This window comes from Sceloporus occidentalis, unplaced genomic scaffold (genome assembly GCF_023333645.1).
Source record: "Sceloporus occidentalis isolate IW3139 unplaced genomic scaffold, rSceOcc1.0.p SCAF_3, whole genome shotgun sequence".
NCBI lineage: Eukaryota > Metazoa > Chordata > Lepidosauria > Squamata > Phrynosomatidae > Sceloporus > Sceloporus occidentalis.
In genome coordinates this window covers 66953160-66968740 of record NW_028316983.1, presented here as the reverse complement: position 1 = coordinate 66968740, position 15581 = coordinate 66953160, and the positions used below count along the sequence as shown (strand labels likewise).

Sequence of the window (15581 nt, the reverse complement as noted above, 5' to 3'; positions counted from 1 at the left end):
CCTAAACAGCTCTGCTGGACAGGATTCTGCAGACGCAATACGTGCAGAGGAGAAACATCTCTTCGCTGCACGTATTGCCTCCCGATAGGACCAAGGAAAGTTCCTATGGCGAGTCTTGTCAGATAAGAGTCGAGTTTTTCGCCAGACTGTCCAACCCATTTCATTTCCCGAAGCTCTGGTGTATACCACGGCTTATGGTTAGGAGCGGGTTGGCAAGGACGCTTGGGAGCGGTCGTGTCGATAGCCCTGGTAAAGTCGGTGTTCCAAGTGTTAACCAGAGCTTCAACAGGGTCACCGGCATTTCCAACCATTAAACCCTCCATGGCTTTTTGGAATCCAATTGGTTCCATTAGCCTTCAAGGGTGGACCATTCTAATGGGTCCACCACCCCCAGAGGGGCAGATAGAGGCTCTTAGTTCCGTCTTGACCAGGAAATGATCCGTCTATGACAAGGCAGTGGTTTTAATAACCTCCGCCCACGGATATTCCTGTTCGGTACTAAAGACCGCATCGAGGGTATGACCTGCATAGGCCCAATGACCAATTGGGATAGGCCCATGTTAGTCATGGTTTCCTTGAACTCCTGAGCCGCACCTGTTAAACTGGTCTCGAGGGGGATGTTGAAGTCTCCCAGAACTAAAAGTCTGGGGGACTCCAACAGCAACTCCAAGACCAGCTATGTCAGCTCGGTTAGGGAGTCTGCTAGACAACGGGGTGGTCGGTAGACTATCAGAATCCCCAAACTATCCCTGGTCCTCAGGTTGAGGTACATACACTCGAAGTGGACTGTGTTCTGAACAGGTATCCTGGCCAGAGTCAGATTGTTCTTATAAACTAGAGCCACTCCGCCCCCCCCCCCCCCCCGCCCACTTTCCCTCACCTGCTCACTGACAGAATACCTGGCTGGGAGGGCCTGCGCCCACATAACAAGGAAGGAAGCAAATAGTGTATTCTTTCAGCCAGTTTGGTAGAATCAACCTGCTTCCTATCTCATTTCCCTTTGCTGGAGTCTGCTGGATTTTATGGCCATTGGTTGACTTCCATGGATGCTCTTTCCCCATTATTTGTGCATTCCCCCTTTGTGTGCTTCCCTCCTCCCTTCCCGAAAGCATGTATATTGACTATAGCAGCTGTTTGGCCAGTCTAGCAATACATTGACATAATTGATGTATAGGATTGTCCTGTTCGCATGGCATCTGAAATCAGTCTTACTTGAAGTGTAATAATCCACAGGTCAGCTAACCCTGTGTCATGCTAAGAAATGTTTCAGAGCATCAGACTAAGGGAATGACATCCTTTGCTTAATCAGACCAAGGTTCTTAAAGGAACATGCCACATGACACCTGTCTTTCTCTGTCTTTCGCTTCTCCCACCCCCATCCATCTAACCACACACTCAGGGATTAGCCTAAGTGCTTTAATAGGTTTTGCGAAGAGCCTGCTAAAAGAAGCAGGGTCCATCCACAATCACATTACTGTCTCTTCTGCAAAGAAAAACAGATAGGGGAACTTGATTCATCATGGTGAGGTACATACATTTGTGGCAAAAGTGTCTCTCTAAAAGGAATAGAACTCCAGTGTTAAACTATCTTTACAAAGTGGATGCCCTGTAAAATACTTCAAAGACAACATTCTACTGCTTGAAAGGAAAGGAAAGCAGAGAAAAACAGAAAGAGAGGGGAAGAGGAAGGCTTTCTCCAGATCAGAGCCATGGGGGCCTCCCAGTCAAAACGGGTGAGTAGCTTTCCTCTTGATGGTATGTCAAAAAGGATGAAGCTTAAGGGAACACCTCACATCTCAGAGGCTACTTTTCTGGAAATATGTGAGGTCTCTTTGATCAGCCAAATCTGTCCCCTGCCTTTGTTGGCTGTGTATGGAGTCTGCAAGTTCTTTCAGACAAGGTTTTTATTATGTGGTCATTCTGCTTCATTTGTGGATTTTTTTTAATACAGGGTGGAGAAACAATATTCTTTTGTACTTCTTTTGTACCTGCCAATTCTTCCATCTTTTCTTCTCACTGCTCCCATCAGTCAAGAAGGTAAAGCTGGAGGAACAGCTTCACCAATTCTTTTGGTTGCTGTTTGTAGGAGCTCTCTATTTTGAAGGACCCTGGGTGAAAAGAGATATGTAATTCCTCCTTTCTAGCACCACATACCTTTCTTACTTCTTTGTGAAAGCAGGCATAGATTAGATACACATGTCAGTCATGTCAGGTTATCCACAGCAGGAATTCACTCCCCTCCCTCCATAGCTGGGCTGTGTAAATGTTGTAGCATCGCTTACGCATTAGGAAATGATGTGTGTAGTATTTCTTAAGAGTGCAAAGAGGTGAACAGTTGATCATGCACCGTGCAGATCCACATGATGTCAGCTAAGAGCTCTGTATTAACCCTCTGGCAACAGTGACCTCTCTACCTCACAGTGCTATTATGGTACAAAAGTGACCCTTTTACAGGTGGATAAAACAAATAGTTCTTGCACCCACGCAAAACAGCACCCTGCTGTGATAAACTCTTAGATGATGTGTAATCCTGATTCTGTGACTGGTCAACATTTTCACTCTTACATTGATCTAGTGAACATAACCCCTTTCCCCTACAGCCTCACAATAGCAGCCCAAGCACAGCCAAAACTCAAAGGGTTTATGAAGGCCTGCCAAAAAGGCTACTTTTAGCTCTGAGTATGTTGACACTGCAGAGGAAGCAGGATGAAGCTTTGCCTTCCCCAGTTCCTATCTCATTTGCTTAGTTGCAAAGCAACACTAATCAACATTTCAAATCCAATCAAGGAGGAGGGGGAAAGCTCAGAGTGAAAGGTGGAAGAGATGCTGACACAGCCACAGTGGTGTTCCTGACCCTGAAAGTGGTGTTAATAAGTGTACAACATTGAAACAATTTTATTGGGAAAGACAACATCATATGAGGAAGGGAAAGCAGTTCAGGCCTTTCACAGGGAGAATTGCTGAAACTCGGCATCAAAGAAAGGCTGAGAGTCTAATCAAGTTTCTACAAAGTTCATTTGTTGCCACATGAATAGCAGCTTCATTGTGCAGCCTCAATACACTCTATAAGTGAATGTGTCTCTTGCTTTTGTTCTCTGCAATTTAGGCTTCTCAAGATAAGCACAGCTGGCCCTAGTATTAGACAGAGTGCATCAGGCTCCCACTTGAAGAGCAGGCGGTGGCATTGTCTGCTTCCATCTGCTCCAACTAAGGTCTAATCTGCACTGCAGAAATAATGCCCTTTGACATTGCTTGAACTGCCATGGCTCAATGCTATGGAATTCTGGTATTTGTAGTTTTGTGAGAGATTTAGTCATCTTTGTCAGACAGCTCTGATGCCACAACAAACTACAAATCTTAGGACCACAGAGGAAAGTATCCAGGCCAGTTGTTGATGTGTGTTAACGATGCTTGGTTTACTCCCATGATAAGGAAAGATACAGCAGAAATAAAGATAGTTGCTCTGCTTCAATGTAGAGAATATAGGGGCTTGGTTGGAAAGGTCTGGATTTGCATTTGGATGGGTGGCTGACCACATGTGGGTGATATCTATTACTGCTATACTATCTATCTATCTATCTATCTATCTATCTATCTATCTATCTATCTATCTTATTTACGTTATATCCAGCTTTTTCCCAACACATGACCCAAGGAGGTCTATAACAAATTAAAACCAAGAACAGCTGAAATCTTATTACACAGAAAGTATTATACAAGAAAAAATCAACAATGATATTAAAAGCATAAAGTTAAAATAGTTTAAAATGCATTTAGAACATAATAAAAAAGAGAAAACACAGCACACCACATTAAAAGACCCTTCTGCCACATGCGTTAAGAGCCAAAGGCCTGCCTACATAAAGAGGTATTTGCTTCCTGGCAGAAAGAGAGCAAAGCGAGGCCAACCACATCTCCCGCTGGAGGGAGTTACTGCTATAGGTTGTTCTCCACCTTTTGTGAGATTGAGTGTAGTGTAATGATGTTAGGATTAAAGTGTTGGACAGGCATCTGAGAGAAACTCATTGGGCAACTCTTTTTCGGCCTTCCCTTCTTCACAGAGTTGCTATGAAGATAAAATGTGGATAAGGAAAGCTATGCACACTGCCTTGAGCTGCGATGATGATGACTATTATCAATCATGGTAGTTTTGCCTACACCACTGAAGGGCAGGTTAACAGGAGCACTCAATTACTTACCTTGTTGAGCACTTCTGAAAGACCAGAGAGAAAAAATAAAAGGATACCTCGTGAGAGCTCCATTCTTCCTGTGTAATGCCATCAACATGTCTGTAGTCTTGCCCTGGTGTCCATTAAAACTTTGGTTACGGAGTGGGCCTGTTGACACTGGTAGCATTACAATATTTGCCACTGTTTTCTTTGGTTAAGGGACACAACTTCAACTTGACAGATGATGGGCTACTCAGCAGTGGATTAAAAGAAAATCTGCTCTGAGATGGAAAATCTAATCTTTCAAAGCTGCACAGAAGAGCCAGAACGATGCAGAAGAGCCTCCTACTATTGAGATGATCTTATAAATCAGTGGTTCCCAACCTTCCTAATGCCACGACCCTTTAATACAGTTCCTCATGTTGTGGTGACCCAAACCCATGAAATTATTTTTGTTTCTACTTCATAACTGTAATTAAATAGGTGTTTTCAAATGGTCTTAGGCGACCCCCATGAAAGGGTCATTCGACCCCCAAAGGGGTCCCGACCCACCGGTTGGGAACCACTGTTATAAATGATCAGGACAAAATAGAAGAAATGGGAGAAGCAATGTAAAGAGAAAGTTATAGGGTCCGTCTGAAGTAGCTTATGTGTAATGTTTATGACTTTTCCCATCAGCTGCCAGGCTGGTGGAAAAACCTGATTTACAAAAGAGAGCAAAATTAATGCATTAAAGACACATGAAGCTTCCATGACTTGTTATTTGATACGTCTAATGCAACACTGAAAAGACTGTGAGAGAAACACCATCCAGATGCTGTTGGACATTAGTTCCCATTCGCGTCTACCAGCATGACCACTGATAAGAGTATTTCATCAACATTTTAATGGCCACAAGTTCTCTACTCCTGGCCTAATTGTTACCATTCAAGAGTATAATTGTGATTCTGCAATTCCTTCAGCAGCTGTTGAGTGAAGGCTTTATGGTGCAGCTTCTGTTAAACATATAGCTATTTACCTATTTTATTGTTACTTTGAAATCAGCAGATGAAAAGAAGCAGACAAAATTCAATACAAACATTATGTCTGTTACATACCCTCTAACACTTCATAGATGAAAACTGGAACATATGTGACTAAGGAAGAGCAGAATTTGGTCAAACTGGCAAAAGTTATTAAAGAGGAAGAACGCACAAGTTAGTAGGGAAGACCTCAGTAGTTTGCTTTTTTGTGAGTCTACTGGGAAAGGAGAGACTCCCCTCCTTCCTGTCTGCCAAGTTAATTGAGGAAATTACTTTTGCACTTTGAACTCAGCTTGTACACATGGAAGTAAGCCAAGAATAAAGGGTGAAGTGAGATGATAGAAACTGGGACATTTTAAAAGCTGCAAATGTGAGAGGGCAGAGGATTAGTCAGGACTGCCCCTGCTAAACCAGGGCAGAGGGTATGCTGTGTCAGTTAGTAAGGTACCTTGCAGTTGACCCAAATAAGCACAGAAATTAGAATAATATTCAGTCTTATGCTTGCTTGCCATTGCTTAGTAGATGGTTGGATAGGGTGACTCAACCTCATTTTTCTCCTGCAGCTTAGAGGATGGAAGTGGGACTAAGGGAGCACAAAGTGGGGGAAACATCTATAGATATAATAGATATATAATAACCTTGGGCCCTTTCCCCACTACACACTACACTACACAGCCATGGCTACATCCTAGTATAGAAACCTGGGGCTAGTAGCCTGGTGACTCGGTGAGGCACTAGAGTTCTCTGGCAGAGAATTCTAAGCACCTCTCTTTAAACTATAAACCTCAAGATTCCATAGGATGTTGTGATGGCTGTTAAAGTAGATTAATATAATATAATTACCGGTATATATGAAAGACCTGTTTGAGCAGACCTGTTCCAGTAAATGTCTGGGATGAGGACTGCCTATCTTCCTGGAGAGTGCCTTTAGCTGTTTCCACCCACACGCAGCCTCTGTATTTGTAAATTTAATCAGATTTTGCAACACTATCATTCTGTGACTTCCTTCCAAGTAAAATAACACCAACCAGCATTCAGGGACCTTGGAACCTTTCATCATTTGGAGAAGTGGGTGATTCATGCAATGGCATCACTAGGGGAGTGCAGGCAGTACGGACCACACCAGGTGACACCTTAAGGGGGGGATGGCATCACTGCTCCTCAAACACCTACCTTTGGTAGAAAGGGCCTGTGGCATTAATCTGCTTCCCTTTAAAATGCTTTAAGAGATGGCGGGAGTGGGGTGAAGCTCAGTGGGAGAAGAAAGGAGAGGTCCCAGAATTTTTAAAATTAAAAATTCAAATTTCAAAATTTTATTTTTTAAAAAAATTAAAAACTGAAATTTAATTTTTTATTCTTTTTAAATTTTCTTTATAAATATCACTTTTTAACCAAATCTTTACCATGTATATGTAAATACATTTAGGTTGTGCGTATGATATTGTAATTTGAAAGTATAATTTTAATTTTGCTAGTTGTTTATGTCACAACTATTAGCATTACATTCAGTGGTATATGGGAATTACAATTTACGAATAACACCAGAGCAAAAACGTATTACTAAAGATTCTGTTTGGTGTGAAATGGAAGGAGGTCTATGGAAGGGTGACACTGGGTGACCCAACCCTAGGGACGCCACTGGCTTAATGTAATTTGGGTACTACTTATTAATTGCTTTCCTGAAAAGTTCTTCTCTTCTTTAATTTCATCTCTTTTTGTTTCAGGGTGAATACAGAACTCAGAAGAGCAACCGGAATCTAGGTAAGAATGCATTGCACATCTATATACTGCACTGAATCCATTCTGTCAAGGCTGTCTAATTACTACTGAATCTTCTGTCCTGAAGAAATGCCAAACATTTATCATGGGGTATTTGCCTCACCTTGAGTGAACATTGACAGTCTCCTGTGACAAATACATGCAAAATGTATTATCTTTCCACACATTGTATTGATTACATTTACATCAGCTTTCCTGCAGGCTAATTTACATTGAACAGGTTTTGGACTAAGCTCTAAAATACACTGCAGAAATCATCCAGTTTGAGACCGCTTTAACTGCCCTGGCTCAAAATGCTAGGAAATTCTGGGAACTGTAGTTTTATGAGACATTTAGCCTTCTCTATCAGAGAGCTCTGGTGGCCACAATACACTACAATTCCTAGGATTCCCTAGCACTGAGCCTCAAACTGGATTGTTTCTGCAGTGTGTTTTGGACCTAAGAGATGGATAATGGTTGAAAGTCACCCCTTGGATGAGAAGGGACTTGAAGCTAGTTCTTTCTTGTCTATTCACTATGACAGGTCATTTATCTGGCTTTTACACTAGTCTGACTCCTGGTCTAAAGTCGTCATCTGAGGCCTTTGTGCTGTGCAGGTGTCCTCACTGAATAAGGGAAGATGAGTGGCTACAAGCATGAAGTTGCACACTGTGGGTGGAATGCTGCCCCCAGAGAAACTTGCCTGGTTCTTTATCATATCACCTTTTCTATACCAGGACTTTAAATGTTATATATATATATATATATATATATATATATATATATCGGCATTTTAAAGTCATTACTCATTTACGGCAACCCTAAGGGTAATCTCCAGATCCAGTGTGGTATAGTGGTTTGAGTGTCGCACTATGACTTTGGAGATCAGGGCTCAAATTCCTGATCTTAGGCAAGTCTCAGCCTCAGAGGAAGGAGAAGACAAACTTCCTCTGAACAAATCTTGTGAAGAAAATTCCATGACAGGGCTATCATAAATTGGAAATGACTTGAAGATACAACAACAACAAAAAGGCATACAGTGGGCCCTTGATATCCATTGGATTTTGGTTCCAGGACCCCATGGATACCAAAATCTGTGGAGATCCAAGTTCATTAAATACAGTGGCACAGTAAGATGGTATCCCTTGTATAAAACGGCAAAATCAAGGTTTGCTTTTTGGAATTTAGATATTTTAAAAATATTTTCAAACCGTGGATGCTTGAATCCGTGGTTTAAAAAACCCATGGATATAGAGGGCTCACTGTATTAGACGTTTTACTACAGTCGTCCCTTCTGATTTGCGGGTGATCTGTTTTGGACCCCCCCCCCCATCAGCAAAACTGAGTCCCAGTCCTGGGAAAAGAGTGGGATATATATATATAAATATTGGAGCCCCATTGTTTTTAATGGTTGCATGGCCACGTGTGCACCACAGGCACGCACACCATTTTATGTCTTCTCGCTTCCCATCTGCGGAAATTCAAAACCGCGAATGGGAAGTCAGCGAATCCGGAGGGATGACTGTACTTTCAAAACTCTGCAATTTTATCCCTGCTGCTGTTTTTACCTTGGTTTAAATTTACTTGTTTAATTATTGGGGTTTTTGTTGTATTTACTGTTTATAAATACTGGGGTGTTTGCTGTATGGAGTAGGTATTGTGGTTTTATTGTGGTTTTAAAGTTTGTAATTTTATATTGTTTTTATGTGATGTTTTAATTGTTTTATTGTACTAAGTTTTAAAAGAGTTTTATTTGTGAACCGCCTTGGGTCACTTTTTGGGAGAAAGGCGGCATACAAATTAATTAAATAAATAAATGAAACTTAATTAAAGTAAATTATAATTTGCACACTGCCTAGAGAACTTCAGTTACTGAGCAGAATTTAAAATATGAAACAAATAAATACATAGTTGTCCTAAAGATAAATATGTCTATAAATAGTTTGTGTTCTATTTTTATTGAAGTCTAAAATGTTTCACAATATTTACATAGTTCATAAACGTTTATGCTCCTCTGTAATTCAAATAGAGGCATTGGTAACTATCAGGGAATTTAGGTTTTAATCATGTTTAGTGGATGGAATTTCTGGTTTCACCACATGAGGGCACATTTATATAAAAGTAACAGAGGAAGTGCTACACAGAAACCCAGAGAGGTTTCTTGATGGGCTATCTGTAACTGACCTACTATGGCAGCCGAATTCCGCAGAAAATCCTGTCTTAAATCTCAAAAACAGAAAACCATCCAGGGTTTCCCTGCCTAGGAATTGCTTTTTTCTCATTTGAGTCATTCAGTAGAGCTCAGGCATTGAGCAATCGACACAGCAGTAATTCTATCCAAGCCATTCCATCTCCACAAACACTTAGAAAACTCTTCACAGTTTGGTACTGGGATAAATTAAGATCATGGAGAAACTCTGCAAAGGATCTTTCTAGGCACTTAGCCTAAGAAAGCAGAATGAGGAATTCTAAGGAATTTTCTAGCTGCTGCTCCTGAGCTATGCTGCAGAAGGCCCATTCTTATGTTACAGAAGGAGACAGAAGCTTTGAGCGTGGCACCTATCAGCCATCTGAGAGCCACAGAAATCTCATTGAGCCCAAGAAGCTGCCAAACCCAGTGAGAGAGTCTAGGCACCACCGGGAGTTGCACCGAGAGCTGCTCTTCACTCAGAGGAGGTGAGTGGGTCTGTAATTCAGAGAGTGCTTTGGTGAGCACCAATTGTTTAGGGGAGCTGGCACATAGTTTCTACATGCAAAATCAAAGATGATAAGCCTCCCAGAGGGAACCACAAGCCAATGATGCAAGAAGATCCCACTAATGAATGAAAATGAGATGATGGGCCTAAACAGTCAGGCCAAAATAAAGCTGCTTCAGGTCACTTTGGAAGTGTGATGTTTAAATGATGCATGTGTCCTAAGAGGCCAGAAGCTGTACCAAGGCCACACTCTTCCAAGGTTTTTCTTTTTAAAAAAAGGATCTGGGGAAGTGATTTGCCAAGGTGATCCTAGGGTAGCAGGGTGAATTTTCTCCTCTCTGATTTTTAATTATTTTTAGTCATAGAAGTATGGTGTAAAAGGGATATTTCAGTGATGTATTATTGCTTCACCAAGGGTAATGTGCAATGTACACAAATAACCACACCAACAACATGGCTGGAGAAAAGACAGACCACAACTTTTTTGATTACAGCTGAAAACAGGGTTGCCCCAAATGCATGGGCATTGACCAATCCGCCTGTTTATTGATGAGACCCGCTCTGGCCTGGTGCTGGACTGCTGGGATGATAAGACAGGGGCAGAGCCCTGCAAAATCGCCTGTCACCAGGGAGTGCTGGAAAGGCATCCACCCTTAACTGGGTGACCCCCGTTCCATACACATCCCCTGAATCCCATGAGGGGACTCCCATATGTTACCAATGTCCACATGGACACTGGTGATCGATGTCCCAGACCTCAGACTCATGCCTCTGCCAAGAAAAGTGGTCCTCCCAGGACAGTGGGCCCACCTTCTGCCAACCTTCCTCAGCTGCAACCAACTTACTCCCCTGCTGACAGAAGCAGTTACAGAGCTGAACCCCAAGTCTTGACATGGTCCATGTCATGCTAGCTAAGGTAAACTTCCAAGATGATGGAAATTGCAACAGGCCCAGGTGTCTGTGTTCCTCTGTTGCTGTGAGTGGTGAATAACCCTTGGCTTTCCCCCTTAATTTTTTGTCAAAGAGGTATAGTGCAAAAGGGATTTCTGTGATGCACCATATCAGTATAACTGTAAATAAACAAAAGAATATATAAATAAAAGGAGGAGGGTCAAGGAAACATGTTATTTTCATTTTTCTCAAAATTAAAAAAAAATAACCCCACATGAGGATGGGAAGAAGATGTTGCAGGTGATGCCAGGAATCATTAGAAAATAATCTGGGACAAGAGAAACATTGTTTGGATATATATAAAAAAACAGCAACCCAAGAACTGCAGCAACAAATAGTGCAAACTCCAGACACTTTTGCCTCATCTGGAGAAACACTAAGATGGGCCCAAATATAATGTATTTAAATTCTTATGCTAGAAGAATCCTGGGTTTTTATGCAACCTGGTAGGAAACCAAAAGGAGGATGAGAAAAAATAAGAAGACCTGTGGGGTGAAAGAAAAAAGAAAAGAGTTGTGTTGTGGGTGTTTTGGCATATGTTGTGGTATTATTTCTGTAGGGGATTGCTTCCAGAACACAAACCTGAGCTTCAGAGAGTACTAGAAGCGCGGAGAATTAAGCAACTGAAACAGCAAGAAGAGAACCAAAAACCTTTGACAGATCTGGAAGAAGAGCTCAGAAAACGACAGCAGAAACTTGACCAGGTCTGTTCCTTACCTTTGCACCATCTTTTGATCTCTCACAGAAACATCGAGTTGTCTCATCCATCTCAGAGTTTAGCAGTATCATATCCTAGCATCATAGGTCCACAGTGTCATAGGTCCAAGTTTCCAAATATGAAGGTTGTTTCTACCATGATTTGCTTTCTTAGCAAAACAACCTCATAATTAACTCCAGTGCCAATTCTCCTTGAGTTCCTTTTTTACAGAAAGTGAAGGCTGAATCCATAGATAGCCATGGAGTTGCTTGCTGTGCTATTTCTTACCAGGTCTTTAAAATTATTTTAAACATTTATGTCTTACTTTTCCACTGTATGAGCAGTTTGACTCAATACAATTTTTGCCCTGGTTTAAGCTATTAAAGCCATAAACTGTTTGGACACAGTTACTTGAAAGACCACCATCTTCTCCCATAGGTACCCACCTGAACCTTAAGATCTTCTCTAGAGGTCAAATAAAAGGAGGTAGATGGATAGCAGGGAGAGAGGGCTATTCCACTAGTGGCATCCAGTCATGGAACAGCTATGACTAAAAGGTTCACATGGCACCATTTTTGTGGAGAAAGACTGTTGTGAGATGTAGACTCTTTTGGTCAGTTGGGCCTTTTTAATAAACTAAGTTTTGTAGTGTGGGCCAAAAAGAAACAACAACAACAACGTTTCCTGATGGTCCAGAAACTCCATGGGGAAGAGTCTAGTCAACTTTCTCCAAGTTTTCAAACATCCCAAACTGCTGTGGAGAAATTATTCTGTGTATAAAAACACACATGGGTTTTTTTTGGCATAAAAATCCTGTTTTTAAAATAAAATAAAAATGGAGAGATAATACAATACTAGTCCTAAACAGATTAAACTCACTGAAATCAATGGTACTTATGTTATTTGTGTCTAATAACTTAGAATTTCAATTCAGCAGGTCTATTCTATTTGGAACCATACCCATGGTATAAACATTCATTCATACCTCTAGGAAGTATTTCTTTTAGGAAACTATATGTACTATATATATACTACACACACACACACATGCATACACACATACACACGTGTGTGTGTGTGTGTGTATGCAATACATATATACTATATGCAATCAGGTGTGTTATGGGAACACATTTTAGAGATAAGTTGTGGCCTGATATTGGCGTGGAATTTCTCTTCTTGCTACAATGAATGTTAAAGCTCTAAGTTATTTCCTTCTTTCTCCTTTTGTTTGCAGTATGAGCGAGAGATGGTCCTGAAGGGGGAGCAAGACGGCAGGCCTGAATTCATCCTTGTCAAAGAGAGCCTGAAGAAAATTAAGCTTTCCACAGAAACAGATATAAGACAGACATGAGAGGTCATCTTCAAGTGCTGTTTCTGTCAGAATGACTCCTTAACAGAAGTACATATGAAGGAATTTTTAAAAAATGAGCCAAGAGCATTTTCAGTGGTGATCACTTCAGTCAGTTTCCTCTCTGTGGCCTGTAGAATCTGCACCCAGGCTAACCCCAGGGCAGCAGGACAGAATCAGAAGGACCATCCATTTGATAAATGGAGTACAGATGGAGTTTAGCTGCCCTTTGGCTGTGATCCTTAAAGTGATGGTCATTTGGGAATGGATGGCCAGACTGGAACTTGTTCTGCAAGCTATGACTGTGGCATGGCTTTCTCCACACGCCCACGTTCAACATTGCATTTTTATGAAGAAAATATTGAAACTGTTGAGTGCATTTCCACACTTAGTATGAGGACCCTATCAACTATAGCTGGGTCACTTTGAAAAAAGAAAAACTGCTGGTAATTTTCCTGCTGTTAACACTTGCAGCATCTGAAATGAGGGGCACTTAAGTAGGCTGACCATATTTCCTTGAGAAAAAAATGGGACAGGGTTATGTAATATTCTGTATTAATGAAAAAGTAAGAGGACAACAGAAGTTTTATTACATGAACATATTGAGCTAACAATTATTCTTCATTGACAAAACTCATACACAAAATGTAGGTAGAGTTAGAGGGGAACTGTATTTCATCACAATCGTACAATGACTGTTTCTCTGATGAAGTAATCTTGTGCAGCAAATTTTGGTCTTTCAATACCTTATCACAAAACTTCTCACACTCCATGACACAATTTTGTTAGAGTCTTTTGTTTGTTTTTTGACAACTACAATTTCAAATAGAGATCTTCACACCATTTTTGCAGCATAAGAGCACTTTTATTGAAAACAGGACAAAATGGACATTTATATTAAAATGACAAGATGGTCTGGAAACAGGGGGGGGGGGAATGAAATGACACTGTCTGATTTAAAAGGTACATATGGTCAGCTTACACTTAAGGCAATGTCATGGAAGTTCATGGATTATGGTGGAGAGGTGTATGCTAGCTACCGGGACAATCTGTTTAGATTTCATTTACATATTCAGGATTTATTTTAATAGCCTACCTTTTCCCCAACAATGATGACAAGACATGAATACCTGAACAGGTATTGCCATCTATCTGCCACTTTATTTATTGTTATTGTGTGCCTTCCAGTTATTATCAATTTATGGTGACCCTAAAACCAGGAGGTTTTCTTGGCAAGATTTGTTCAGAGAGAGTTTGCCTTTGCCTTCTTCTGAGGCTCAGAGAATGTGACTTGCCCAAAGTCACCCAGTGGATTTCCATGACAGCAGGGATTCAAAGCCTGGTCCAACACTCAAACCACTACACCTCTCTGGTTCTCACTTTATTTATATCTCAACTTTTTTCCAGTCTGGGATTCCAGAAAACATACAAAAACAGAAAATTACAATAAAAACACATATAGCTAAAAACATACAAAAGTTGAAATTAAACAAGTATTAAATAACAGCAGAATTAACATAATTTAAAATATTATTTTAAAAGAAAGACAGAACATTACAGCACCATAGAAATCTTTTCTCTTGTTGATATTCCTAGAGGCTTGCTAGACTAAAAAGATCTTTACCTGATGTCAAAAAGACAGCAAAGATAGAGGTATCCTAACTTCTCTAGAAAGGAAGTTCCAGAATCTGGAAACAGCCCCAGAGAAGGCCCTCTCTCACATTGGCACCAAACATACCTGTGAATGTGGTTGGATAAAGAGAAGAGCCGCCCCCGAAGATCTAAGAAGTTGGGCAGGCTCATATGGGAAGATCTGGTCTCTCAGATAGCCTGGGCCTGAGCTAAACTTTACCCACTATCAGCAGGAGCTAGTAGATTTCTAGTTTGAAGATGTTTATTTTTTACTAGAAACCCAAGGTCCACCAACCTCATCCTAATGCAAAAGATGTACACTTATTAAAGAATTCTAAACCCAGGATAACTGGATATAGTTCATACAACAAACCCTTTCTTGTTACCAAAAGCATTCATCATTTCAGTATTATAATTTAGGGGCAAGGAGTGCAGTCCTTTTATTGTTTGGTTGCTCGCTATTATTAAACTATTGGCAGTTGGCATCTATTGTTGATCTACAGCAAATCATTCACTTCTGCCAGAAAACCCAGATGCATGTTTGACCCACTCCTGAAGTGTAACTATGAACTTTAGCATCTTTAGATGAAAGGGATTAAAAAGACAAAAATGGAGAAAGGAAAGTGAAGCATACTTAACTACACAAAACTAGCACTGGCGGACCATTCAAGTTCCTTGTGAATTGCTGTGATTTCTCAGTAGGTTTCATTTTTACACAGTTTCTTGTTATTAAAAGGTTCAGCAGAACCCAAAGCATCCATATCCACCTGTCTGTAAACAGTTTTAAATAAAATTAACATTATAAGGTTGTCTAGCATTAGTTTGAGTGCACATTTCTTGGTCCTCTAATTCCTTCTTTAACCTGCCTTCACTTTCCTATTTGAATCATTTCAAAGCACTTTAATGCAAGCAAACAGGATTGTTCTGGCATCTAGAACAATCCTTTTGGCTTCTTTTTTAAAATCTCAATTTCATGAGATTTGAGAACAAACCAAATGAACTCAAAGGGACTGCTTTACCCTAACTGGCATGCATGGATTTGTGTTAGTCATTGTTTTTGAAAGGTTATGCTCAGATCTACAGAGATCTCTCCTGTTGTGTCCACCCCTCTCCCTATTTCTCCTAGTTACTAATTTTATGAATTGTTATTATGTATTTCTAATTAATTGTATCTATATTTTTATTGTAAGTCACCTTGACTGCCACTGCTGGGAAATGTGCATTTTCAAAATAAAATAAAGTATAATAAGATATTTAAAACAGAGAATCAACAAATTGGTAGGCACTGAATGAAGAGACTGTCTT

At 40.5% G+C, this 15581-nt stretch overlaps 1 pseudogene across 1 annotated transcript; it reads left to right on the top strand.

The window, feature by feature from the left end:
• The first annotated feature begins 1601 nt into the window (after nucleotides 1-1601).
• LOC149316109 (protein FAM107B-like) lies at nucleotides 1602-15581 on the top strand (annotated as a pseudogene). The gene is made up of 5 exons (XR_016280695.1): nucleotides 1602-1733; nucleotides 6916-6952; nucleotides 9481-9625; nucleotides 11156-11300; nucleotides 12531-15581. The product of XR_016280695.1 is annotated as a protein FAM107B-like (transcript).